At 31.4% G+C, this 13,083-nt stretch overlaps 1 long non-coding RNA gene across 1 annotated transcript; it reads left to right on the forward strand.

Annotated features, from left to right (window-relative positions):
* The first annotated feature begins 246 nt into the window (after positions 1 to 246).
* LOC143079208 (uncharacterized) lies at positions 247 to 4,460 on the forward strand. Its single transcript, XR_012979358.1, has 3 exons — positions 247 to 475; positions 2,464 to 2,662; positions 4,071 to 4,460. It is a non-coding gene; the product is annotated as an uncharacterized LOC143079208 (long non-coding RNA).
* Positions 4,461 to 13,083: the final 8,623 nt, after the last annotated feature.

Raw genomic sequence — 13,083 nt, forward strand, 5'->3', positions numbered from 1 at the left:
CTATCATTTTCTATGTTCAGTGGACCGTGAAATTGGGGTAAGAACTCTAATTTGACATAAAAATTAGAAAGATCATACCATAAGGAACATATATACTAAGTTACAGGTTGATTGGACTTCAACTTCATCAAAAACTACCTCGACCAAAAACTTTAACCTGAAACAGGACGAACGAACGGACGAACGAACGGAGGCACAGACCAGAAAACATAATGTCCCTCTACTATCGTAGGTGGGGCATAAAAAGAAGACAGAAAAAAAGACACCCCTCCGAGACGAGCCTTACATGCACTGTTATTACCCAAGGTTAATTTTACGGCGGCTCATTTTATTTTGGCTTAGAAATAAACATAATTGACAAGTTTCCTTCCCCTGCATTCTCGATCCCACATGTAAATAGCACGTTGATTTCAAAAAGACATTGATACATCATTACAACACTTGCCGTCAGTATTTGAATATATTGATTAAGAAGGTATAGAAGATTAATGCACGCACACTATTATCCACCACTGGCCTAAATAGTTAGTCCGCAAACAACGAGGGTCATAAAAACCCAGCACTTTGAACACAGCCACCGGCATGGTGTGAATCTGAAAGCTTCCCACTATCCATTTCTACCCATAGAAAACTTTTGCCTTTCATTTATCAAAAATGAAATATGTTGATATTAATGGTATATAAAAATTATTGGGGAATTCAAACCATTCCTATTGTAAGTGATAAAACTAAATTTATATCAGGGTGATTGAAATGAGGAAAAAAAAGGGGGAATCAGGAGTTCAGGGCCCCCTGTTTGGGAAAAGAATTGGTTGATTATATATGGAATCACTGAGTCATGGCAGGAGCAGGCCCCTCTTAGGCAGTCGGTGGGCCCCACTTATGAAAAATTCTGGATCCACCACTGTGGTCATGGTGGTCTTCAGTTGTATTATCTTTTAAAAAAAAAATTACACCTGTATAGTGTATATTCTTTAGTGTAAATCAAGGGAAAATACTGTGAACTATCTGTGCATTGGGGCTTATTAAAAGGTATTTCGGGGGGAAGAAAGAAGGGAGGGTGAGTCCATGGGAGGTAATCCCCACCCCTTTCAATTTGAGAATATGCTATTATCTTGTAAACAGTCCAGATCCCCATCCCTAAACCATATATATTCTTGAATGGGACGATAAAACAAATCAAATGAAATTAAAAGGAGGTCTTTGGGGGTTACCCCACTCTGTTCAATTTGAGAATGTGCTATTATCTTGTGAACGATCCAGATCCCCACCCCTAAACCATATATATTCTTGTCGGGGACAATAAAATTAATAATGAAATAAAATAAAAGTGAAGTCCCACCCCCTCTAGTTTGAAAACTTGTAAACGGTCAAGATCCCCACCCCTAAACCATATTTATATATTCATGTATAGAACAATAAAACAAATCAAAGGAAATATAGGGAGAGTCCATGGGGTTCACCCCCACCCCCACATGTTTGAGAAACTTTTAAATGGTTGAGATCCCCTGTCATCCAGTGGTTAGGTGAAAAAATTTCAGGATCCCTGATCCCCACCGTCAAACCATATATATTCTTGTATGAGACAATAAAACAAATCAAATGAATATAGGATCATCCCCTTTGTCTTGGGTTGGGAACCCCCCTTTTTAAAATGGCTGGATCCGCCCCGGCATACCATCTAGCTAGCTATAAAGGCTTTAAAAATATGAAATCAAACAAGGAAATTAACAGTGTAGGCAACTGTTTTGAATTTTAAAAAAAGTCTTTTACATATATATAACAATGTTAAATTGTTTGTGCATTTATTTTTGCTTATCGTATTTTCAATAATAGACAAAATTGCATGATTGAATATTGTAATTTAAGAAAAATCAGCATACATGATATAAAATGGGAAGTGGAAACTGGGAATTTGACAAAGAGACAACAACCCAATCAAAGAGCAGACAACGGCCGAAGGTCACCTATTGGTCTTCAATGCAGTGAGAAAAATTCGGCACTGGTCTTCAGCTCATAAATATGTATCAGAAATGAAAACGAGATACAGCTTTCAGTTGTATTAATAAAAACCTCACAATAAGTTCTGAATATCAGAATATACAGTATTGCAAGATTCTCTCAAAATGTACACATAGAGCTGAAAAACTGTCAGTGACTGTAAAATTAATCATGCTTACATTAAAGTCCATGGAGTCCATCTTAATATGCATACTCTCATACAAAGGAATATAAGTATGCAATAGACATCAATTTTTCAAAAATAAGAGTATCTATGCCATTAATTTACGACAAGATCTTAATCAAGTAATAATTTCGGTTTGTTTAAATATTTCGGAAGTGCTCCTTTTTGGTGATGATGTTTTCGTTTTAAAGTTGGGAAAATTGTTTGTACATGTACCAACAAAAATAAAAACACAAATTCAATCTAGAATTATGTTTTTATCATTTTTTTATGTTTAGGTTGTCAGCAAGATGAAAAGGACAAGTATGCAGTTCAAAATTCAAAATGTGGATAAGTTGAGGTTCTAGGTCTTACCTTTGCAGATTTTCATATTTTGCATGAATGAATTCAAAGGTTATATGATGGACAGCAGAGAAAGAAAAAAACAACTTTTCAATTATCCTGCTCCTGGATAAATGTAAAACATCTTGTTTTTCGGTAAGTTTTATGCTCTGTTTTGATAGTGTTAGTGCATTCATCTTTCCAGTCTTTCCTCTAAATTGTAAGTTTTTGGTGAGTGTTCACCATGAATTTCAGTAAGTAACTTGTGGATTTACATGTATATACTCAAAATTTAATACTAATATTAATGGGATTTTAGCATGACATCCTGCCAAATGCTTGTTAATCATGTTTATGTTCCAGAAAAAACAAGTATTTGGACTGTACGCATACAGTCTGCCCAATTTTAAGAAGTTGGTCAAGTTTATTACAAACAAATGTACAGTACAGATCAACATAACTGAAATCTTTAATAGATTAATACAAAAAGTTTAATTGCAGTTAAAATAAAAACACAGGTTTGGTTGAGCTGGTACCAGACAGTACAAGTATACTTAAATGGTCTGACTGTACACATATGGTGGGACTGTAAGTTCTGGACCATAAAAGTAAGATCCGAATACTGATATGGTCTGGAACATTTATACATGTCTTAAAATTAATATCAAACACATTGGTGTTTTTGAACTTGGTAAAAAGTTATGTGATAGAACTATAATGTTTTGGGATATCAAAATCAAAAATATCCCATTTTTACTTTTAATAAAGAAGAAGATTATTGATGTATGTTTAAATGTATATTAAAATGAGACAGCAAGCCAACAACACAAAAAAAAAGGATAAAACATACATATTTTGTTTGTATCAATGTTATAATTTCCAATATGTTCAAGGTATTTTTTCATTGAAATAAAACACAAATTGAAATCTGTCTGAACTTCAAAAGCTTAAAGAACTATTGTTTCTGTTGTCTGCATTTTGTATAATATATTGCAAATTCTTGTGAATAATGGAATGTTATTATAGTTGTCTAAAGTTTTAACTTTTAACATTGATCTTTATACTGTAAAATTCATAAATTATTGCGTGCATTTATTATTGCGATTCTGTCATTTTAGACTTAAATGCGATTTTAAATTTTACGATTTTGAAAAATCCTGTTTAATCCATATAAAATATTTCATAATACGAGTTTAAATTATTGCGTTTACAACTCCGTTGCATTTTTCGCAATAAAAAAAAACTTGCATTAATTCCGAATTTACAGTATATATATATATTATGTATATAACTTGGGAAAATACCCAAATTTTATAAAGAAGAATAAATTAATTGATTGTTATATGGTATTAGAATAGGAAGATGTGGTATATTGCTAATTTGACAACCCTCCATCAGAGACCAAAGGATGTAGGCCGTTAGCAACTGATGACACTGGACAACCTTTAACAATCAGTAAAATCCATACCGCATAGCTATTTTTATTGAAAATCATATTATTGCTACATGTATGAAAACAATTTTGTATAATCCATTACTTTAGATTTTATTGATTCTTTTTCAGAAGGATTGAAATTCACCACCTAAAATAAATGGAGAAAACATAGAAACAAGACCAGAATAAATTCAAAGAAAAAAGTTGGATCAGTTATTATTTTCATCACTCAGTCAATGATTTGAAGTTCTTTTAAATTCAAAAAAATATTGAAACCACAATAATGTCAAAGTTCTGTGCTGAATGTCCAAAAAGTGGACTATACCATCAAACAATGCTGGATGATAAGAAACTATTAATGTTTTGTGTTGAGGGATATTGTGAAAAAAATAGATTTACTTAAATAGCTACTAGTATGTTAAGCCTAACAATAGAGTTTTTATTGATTTCAAATGGCAAATAATTGTGTTTCAAGAAAGTATTCTATAATTCATGAATAAACATATATTGATACTTACATTATCTGCTTTGTTGTTTAAAAGTTTAGTTTTGAACAGTTAAAGAACAATATGCTAAATTAACATTTCCCAAGAAAAAAAGATATTCAATTAAAAAGATTCATCTTATAATAATTTACTACCAAATAGAATACATTGTAACATACACATTACTGTTTATTTATATCTATATATTTACAATTAGAATCCCATAGGATTTTAATTTGTCCCATGGGATATTAAAAATCCCATGGGATAATAAAAATCCCATGGGATTTTTTTTGTCCCATGGGACAACAAATATCCCATGGGACTACAATAATCCCATGGGACAAAAAAAAATCCCATGGGATTTAACCAAAATCCCATGGGATAATGGTAAATCCCATGGGATTTTGCCCTGTCCCATGGGATATTGAAAATCCCATGTTTTTATAATTCAAATTGCAAAATAAATATGAAAGTAACTGTAGAAAACCAATGAAATTATTGAATCCCATGTAATTCTGCACATTTTGGTTATATACATGATATTGTAGCTCTTGTTTGAGGCGGCGGCGGATTTGCAAATGAGTGTTTTGCAAATTAAAAGTGTCCAGTGTTTAAATATCTGCTACCCCAAAAACTCAACTTCACAATGGTCAACCAATCCGGGTTACTGTTTATAACTAAGGTGTAACAAAATATGTAACAAAACTTTTTTAAATAATACAGAAATTATGACTGTCAGTGTAATTGTAATTGTTTAAGAAAAAAACATGTCAAACATGCAAATATTATTTAAAAAATTTAGTTTTAATTACTTAAATGTCATGTGATGTTACATATATAGGACGGGTGTGTTGGATTCGTAAATTAATTAACAAAACCCCGTCATATAACATCCAACTTTGAAATTGCGTCCAAATGTCAAATTAGGTGTGCCACTTTGGGAATGGTCTTAAACGATTGGCAATTCATTTCTCAATTTTTGTAATTTTCCCCAGATTTTTTCTATGTCCAGCAAAAAAAAGTAGCAGTTTATAAGGAGACCCCCTAAATGACGTAACAGCTTGACTTATGGTGGTTTTAAAAACGATTGTTTGCAAGTTGCATTGTTAACAATTGTACAATATGAAAATTAAACAACGTGAATGCAAATATGTATAATGACTTTACGGAAAGTAACTTTTGTGACATCTTGACAACCGTATACAAAGTTCATTTCACTTTTCTACCTTCTAAACACAAGAGGTCGAATTCTTTTGTTCTATTTAAACCGCATATCGGACTGAATGTTGATCGAGTGGTTGGACAACTATGATGATATATTGCACGAATTATTTGTGAAATTGAATTCTCATAATTGACAACCAGCACTGCTGTCATTAATAGGGAATTTTGATTAAGTACCTACGGAACAAACATTTAATTTATTTCTAGTTTGACAATGCATAATGACGACCACTAAGACGCTTGATGCACGTTAATAGTGCAGTGATACAGACGATCCCCTCTATCTGGTGAATGATATCATAAAGGCGCGCATAACTGACGATTATTTTTCGGTGAAGGACAAACTCGAAAGTGGTCTATTATATTTGTTTTGAAACGTCCTACATGTATGTACACTATGTGTATCTAGGTAAATTATAACATGTAAACTAATTATGTCTGAAGATTGAACAACATGATCTTATGTATTTTCATCATAGACTTAAGAGAGAACATGCTGGTTAAAATATTTATATAAGTTCGGATAACAGAAAGATAATATTATTATCAAAAGTATTTAATTAATTTAATAGAAATCAAACAAATTATACAAAATATACAGTATTTATGTTTCTGTAGGTTGTGTTAATTTGTAGACTGAATGATATTAACCCGGACTTTTGCATACGAAATGTTTTTTGTACAAACGAAACAGCATGTCAAACATTTCCCTTCTCAATTTTATGGTAATTTTAATTTTGTAGCCTAGTTTTTCTAGTTTATCTCATCAATAACATAAATAACATTTAGAAAAAAAAAAACCTGTGTAATTCTATTAAAATTCTCTTATTAACGTTTCCGACGAAAAAAAAACACTGAAGGAAATGACTATGATGGATGGTGTATGTGAACAGAAAGGGATTTTCTATGATTTTTACCAATGAGGGTGTTTGTGAACAGAAAGGGATTTTGTATGATTTTTACCAATGAGGGTGAACAGAATGGGATTTTCTATAATCATTACTAATGATGGTGTATGTGAACAGAAAGGGATTTTGAATTATTTTTAGCAATGATAGTGAATGGGAACAAAAAGAAATTTTGTATGAAATTTATCATTGATGGATTATGGGAACAGACCGGGATTTGGTATGATTTTCACTATTGATGGTGTATGTGAATAGACCGGGATTAGGTATGATTTTAGCAATGATCGTGCATGGAAACAGAAAGAGATTTTCTTTGACTTTTACCAATGATGGTGGAAACAGAACGGTATTTCGTTATAAACTGAGCTTTTTCTCATTTATCATAACGATTTGCAAGTAAAACCAATACATTAGTTGAATTCTTTGAAAGAATATAACAATATATTGTAACATTGAAATATGCTTTGTTGTTTGGAATATTTTAGAATTTAATTTCGTACTGAAGATTTGTTTTTTTTTGTATCATAAGTAGGCATTAATAAAAATAAAACAGCAGAAGGTCACCAACAGGTCTTCAATGTAGTGAGAAATTCCCGCACCCGGAGGCGTCCTTCAGCTGGCCCCTAAACAAATATATACTAGTTCAGTGATAATGAACGCCATACTAATTTCCAAATTGTACACAAGAAACTAAAATTAAAATAATACAAGACTAACAAAGGCCAGAGGCTCCTGACTTGGGACAGGCGCAAAAATGCGGCGGGGTTAAACATGTTTGTGAGATATCAACCCTCCCCCTATACCTCTAGCCAATATAGAAAAGTAAAAACATAACAATACGCACATTAAAATTCAGTTCAAGAGAAGTCCGAGTCTGATGTCAGAAGATGTAACCAAAGAAAATAAACAAAATGACAATAATACATAAATAACAACAGACTACTAGCAGTTAACTGACATGCCAGCTCCAGACTTCAATTAAATTGACTGAAAGATTATGATTTCATCATATGAACATCAGGCACAATCCTTTCCGTTAGGGGTTTAGTATCATACCATCATAACATATATGAGAAGAACATAACTCGTGTCATGCCAACAACTGGTTTTTGAATAAATGTGTTTAGTTCCGATGCAAAGACCCTATAAGTGAATCAATATTAACGCCAAAATATGCAATCTTTAATGACCTGACAACAGTATATCGTAACTATATCCCTTCTTAATAAGTCTATTCAAAGGTTATGTTAGTTTTTGAGGTGAATACTGACACCTTTGTGCTTTATAAAGAATATTTCCATAAAAAATTGGATGTCAGCTGGTTATGGAGACTCAGTATAAAAATTTCACCAGTCATGCACATAGTTGATAACAGGTAGATTCAGCAATGATTTGTATGGTGTATATACAAATCCTTGAATTTACAAATCAGCAAGAAATCATCCAGAACATGTTTTATTGTTTCCTCTCAAGCATACATAATTTAGTTTTTGGGGGATAGGCAACTTATTGCCAACATGTTATAAATCTTATTTGAAAAAAGTGGTCTTTATTTATTGTAAGCGGTTATTCATTTGGTCTGGTGTATGCATCTGCCTGTAATTCAATGATTGTTGTTTGTTGCTGTGGTACATAGATATAGGACGATGTGGTTTAAGTGCCAATGAGACAACTCTCCATCCATGTTAATTTGCGTTATTTCTTTTGGTACAATAGTTAGGTCGTTAGTTTTCCCGTTTGAAATGTTTTACATTTGTGATTTCAAGGCCTTTTATAGCTGACTATGTGTTAAGGCCCCGATAAGACAATGTAAAACAATTCAAACAAGAAAACTAACGGCCTTATTTATGTAAAAAAAAATGAACGAAAAACAAATATGTAACACATAAACAAACGACAACCACTGAATTACAAGCTCCTGACTTGGGACAGGCACATACATGAATAATGTGGACCACATCTAGACAACATTCCTATTCACTTGTGAAAGAATCTACATACTATAACATATTTTTAATAATTTTGTGACAACTAAACTCATCAATGATCATCAATATCTTATTCACAGCTAATTATTTCAAATCAAAAGCAAAAAAAAATCAACCAAAATGCGGATGACCAGTCAGCAGTCATGGGTTCACGTGCTGCTTTTCTTTTATTAAAGAAAGCAACTTGTCATTTTTATGGAAATGCGGAACACACGTATCTCGGGGGAAAAGTCATGCGATAGCCATGTGTTTATTATAGTTTACACAATGGTTTGCACCAAACTGCACCGCGTGATAGTATGAAATGTGTATGTATCACACAAGCTTGTATGACACAGGAGCTTTTGTTTTCTGAAATTTTTACACGCATACACTCACACCCATATGCATGCATCCGACATAAAGACGCTTTTGAAAAGTAATCTGTTTTATGGCATTTTAAGAGATGTAAGTCATTCAATAATTCAACATCTCCTTGAATTGAACAACTCAAAATGGTTTTCATAAGGTTTTCATTCCAAAATAACAGTCTGTTTTACTAGAAAAAAATACTGGTAAATCAAGTTATATTTCTTCATCGGCTACATGGAGGTTAATTGGCTAACGCACTGAAATTAAGAGCGGACTATGCATTGAACAATTGAAAAACAAGTTACTTTCTTAAAAAAAAAAAAAAAGCAATACATGAACCTAAGACCGCTGACTGGTCACCAAAAGATTGTTGCTGAATTTGTGTTTGCTTTGACGTGAAATAATTGACTTTGAATAGAAGAAGCAAGTTAAAAGTGTATATTTACAGCTACTATTTGAATATAGATTTTAAAGTTTGACTATGTTATTCATTACTTGGAAATGTACATAATTTTTCCGATGTTAACCCTTTTGCAAATCCCAATTTCTACAAACCGGATGACTTATGCAAATTGCACAAACCAATTGCAATTTAAATCTATGCACTAAGTTTGCTTTATAATCTGGAATTCTTGATGCATTTATTTATATCTTTTATTTTGTTTCCTGTATGGATGCCTTCGTATTCTAAACTCCGCGTTATTGAAGCTGTCTGTACTTATGGTAGATGTTGTATATTTAAAGTTCATTACCATGTGCGGTGAAACATGTGGCATGCAATTAATTGGGACCTTATATAAGGAGTTATTTTGGTCTCATAAAACATCTCAAATATTACGGATTTGCTGATTTTACTTAAATCAATTCAAACATTCTACATGGAAATTTGGTTTTGCCGAAGAATTATATAGCCTAATTTTGAAGTTTTATGAATACCTGAACACACTTTCAAAATTTGTATAAAACTTTATGTAGATATAAAAAGATACCAGAATTAAATTGATGTACACGAGATGTGAGTTAAGTCTACAAAAAAAGTTAAAAGGCAAAATAAATTCCAAGGTTAATGAACCTATTCCTTGGGTAGACAATCCTTAGATTTTCGAAAAGGTCAAAGTTCATAATAGGAAACTCAAAATGACTCAAAAACGAAACAAAAGAGAAACAGCCAGAGGTCAGAATTAAATGACCGTTAGTAATGATGACCGTGCTTGAAAGTCACATGTCAAGCTCTTTCTATCGCATACTGAATTTAGATAAGAACAACAAAAAAGCGCTTTCACGAGTGAAATTAATATTAGTGCATGCACGTGGTATATAAGAGCATGAAATAGTAAATAGAAAGTATACGCACTGATACTCAGAAAAATAATACGCATTTGCGTCATCACATTTATCAATCTTATAGTTGAATTCGAATGTCAAACTACCTACATCAAATGTCTTGATTGATCCATCGCCATTTAACCGGAATATTTGAGAACGCAAACCGATAGTGTGCGTTTGAAATGTGATCTATAATGTGAAAAAATCAAGACGTGTAGGATAGTTGGTCAACACAGTGAATACAATTTTCAAAACCGTACCATAGATGCTATAAGGTTAAACCATTAAAACAAACAAAAATAGAATTGAAATGTTATAATAAACATAATAATGTTCCTATTAGTAATGTTTTTTTCAAAATTTTATTTAATATCAACATGATCAATGAACACAAACGTCAAGTATTTACGGATGGACTTTTTTTTTATCGAATGAAGCTATTTTATATTCTAACATTTCACTATGTAAATATATTACTATATAAAATATAAGCAGATACTTATAAATCAATACTAAATATATAAAGACAAATGTTCAAATGAGCTGAGAACATTGTCAAAGCATGACACATAAGGATTTTGGAAAACACTAAAAAAATGTCTTACACTAAAAAAGAATCTCTTCCAATAGATATAAATACATTTTACGATTATTTTAAGAATTTAGATGCGGGTGAAGAAGAAGATATACATGCACCCGATCTTGACATTACTCAGATATCTAGTAATCCTATTTATGATGATATATTGAATGAAAGTATTACTGAACTGGAAGTCTTCGAAGCGATGAAAAATTTTAAAAATAACAATGCTTCTGGTTCTTATAAATTACTTCAGTAATGAATTTTTGAAAAATTCACCACCTGTTTTTATATCATTGTATTGTAAATTATTTAATATTGTATTGGATACAGGAATTATTCAAGACTCTTGGACAAATGGCATTATTAAACCTGTGTTCAAAAATAAAGGCAATCCTACAGATCCGGATAATTTTAGAGCTATTACACTTATCAGCTGTTTGGTAAAATTATTTACTTCCGTTATTAATACTAGACAATTTTTCTTTGCGAATTAAATTTCGCTTATATCAGAAAATCAAGCTGGTTTTAGAAAAGGATATGCAACAATAGATAATATTTTTGTGTAACATGCACTTGTAGAATTATATTTGTCATTTGGAAGATTTTTTTTTGTACATAATTTATTGACTTTAGAAAAGCTTTTGACACTGTTTTAAGAACTGAAATATGGCACAATCTACATCTTATAGTGACATCAAGGGGAAATGTTTCAAAGTTATTTTTAATATGTATCAAGGTATTAAATCTTGTGTTCAATATAATGGTGAACATTCAGAATGTTTTCCATGTCTGATGGTGTTAGGCAACGGGTAAACTTGTCTCCTTTTTAATTTTCTATTTTCTTGAACGATTTGGAACAATATTTTTTTTTAATTTAGATGGTATACCTTTAGAACTTTTAAAGGAAAAATTTGAAAACGAACTTCATATATTTTTTGAATTGTTCGTAATTCTGTATGCTGATGATACAGTAATCTTTTCAGAAACTAAAGAAGGCTTATAAAATTCCTTAGATATTTTCCAGTTGTACTACGAAAATTGGAAACTGAATGTGAATGTCAAGAAAACTAAATTATGGTATTTAGCAAGAGGAAAACTAAACAAAATCTGAAATTTCCACTGCAGAATGATTTACTTGAAATTGTTGATACATTTTCGTATGTGGGTGTCATTTTCAAATATAATGGTACATTTTTTGATACCAAAAAGAAACGTAGATCAAGCCCAAAAGGCACTGTTTTATATTTACAAAATTATACGGAACGAATCTTTACCTATTGATCTACAATTTAAACGCTTTGATTCTATGATAGAACCTATCTTACTGTACGGGGCTTTGAAAACCTGAAAATTATCGAAAAAAACTCACTTGAAATTCTGTTAAAGGGCGCTGAAAGTTAGAAACACTACGCCTAATTTTATGGTTTATGGAGAAATAAAGGTAAAAATTAGAATAATTATATATTGGTATAAAATTGTAAATAATGAATCAAAACTATGCAAGTGTATTGTATAGACTGATGCTTGGTTTAAAGCCTAAATCTAAATACACCTTTAAATGGTTAAATTGTATAGAAGCAATATTAAACGATACTGGCATTGGATATATTTTTGCCAATCAAACAGGCTACTGTGATAAAATGTACTTAAAACAAATACTTTGTGATCAATTTGTACAACAGTGGTTTAGTGATATTGAAAACTCATCACGAGGTCAATTTTACTCAATATTTAAAAAAGATTTTACTTTAGAAATATACTTTCTAAAACTTCCTTAATATTAAAATTGAGAAAGGAAATGGGGAAAATTGCAGGCTTTGGATCACGCACTTTATGTGTTCAAATCTGCGTCTGCCTATCGAAACAGGCAGATGGCAAAATATCCCGATGCATGATAGAATATGTACTTTGTGTAAGAGTAATGTTGGTGATGAATTTCATTTGTTATTTAAATGTACTTATCAAAATATTGTTGTATTATTTTAAAGTGAAAAGTTTCTACCAAGCTACTACACAGTGAATCCTAATTATAAAAAAGGAAGGTCTTCTTTCAATATGTAATGTACAACTGTGTAAACGACTTTCTGTATTTATCAAAAACATTGCCAATATGTTCTGAAAATGTTAAAAAAACATAGTTGTATGTTATTGATATATATCTTTATGCTATATCTATGTCATTGATACAACATAATTACTTCGTCATGTTTATATAATGCTATTAAGTATGACCTCTTGTTACACATGTATCTGTGTCTGAGTGTTCAAATAAAA

Source organism: Mytilus galloprovincialis, chromosome 6, assembly GCF_965363235.1.
Source record: "Mytilus galloprovincialis chromosome 6, xbMytGall1.hap1.1, whole genome shotgun sequence".
In the NCBI taxonomy this organism is placed as follows: Eukaryota; Metazoa; Mollusca; class Bivalvia; order Mytilida; family Mytilidae; genus Mytilus; species Mytilus galloprovincialis.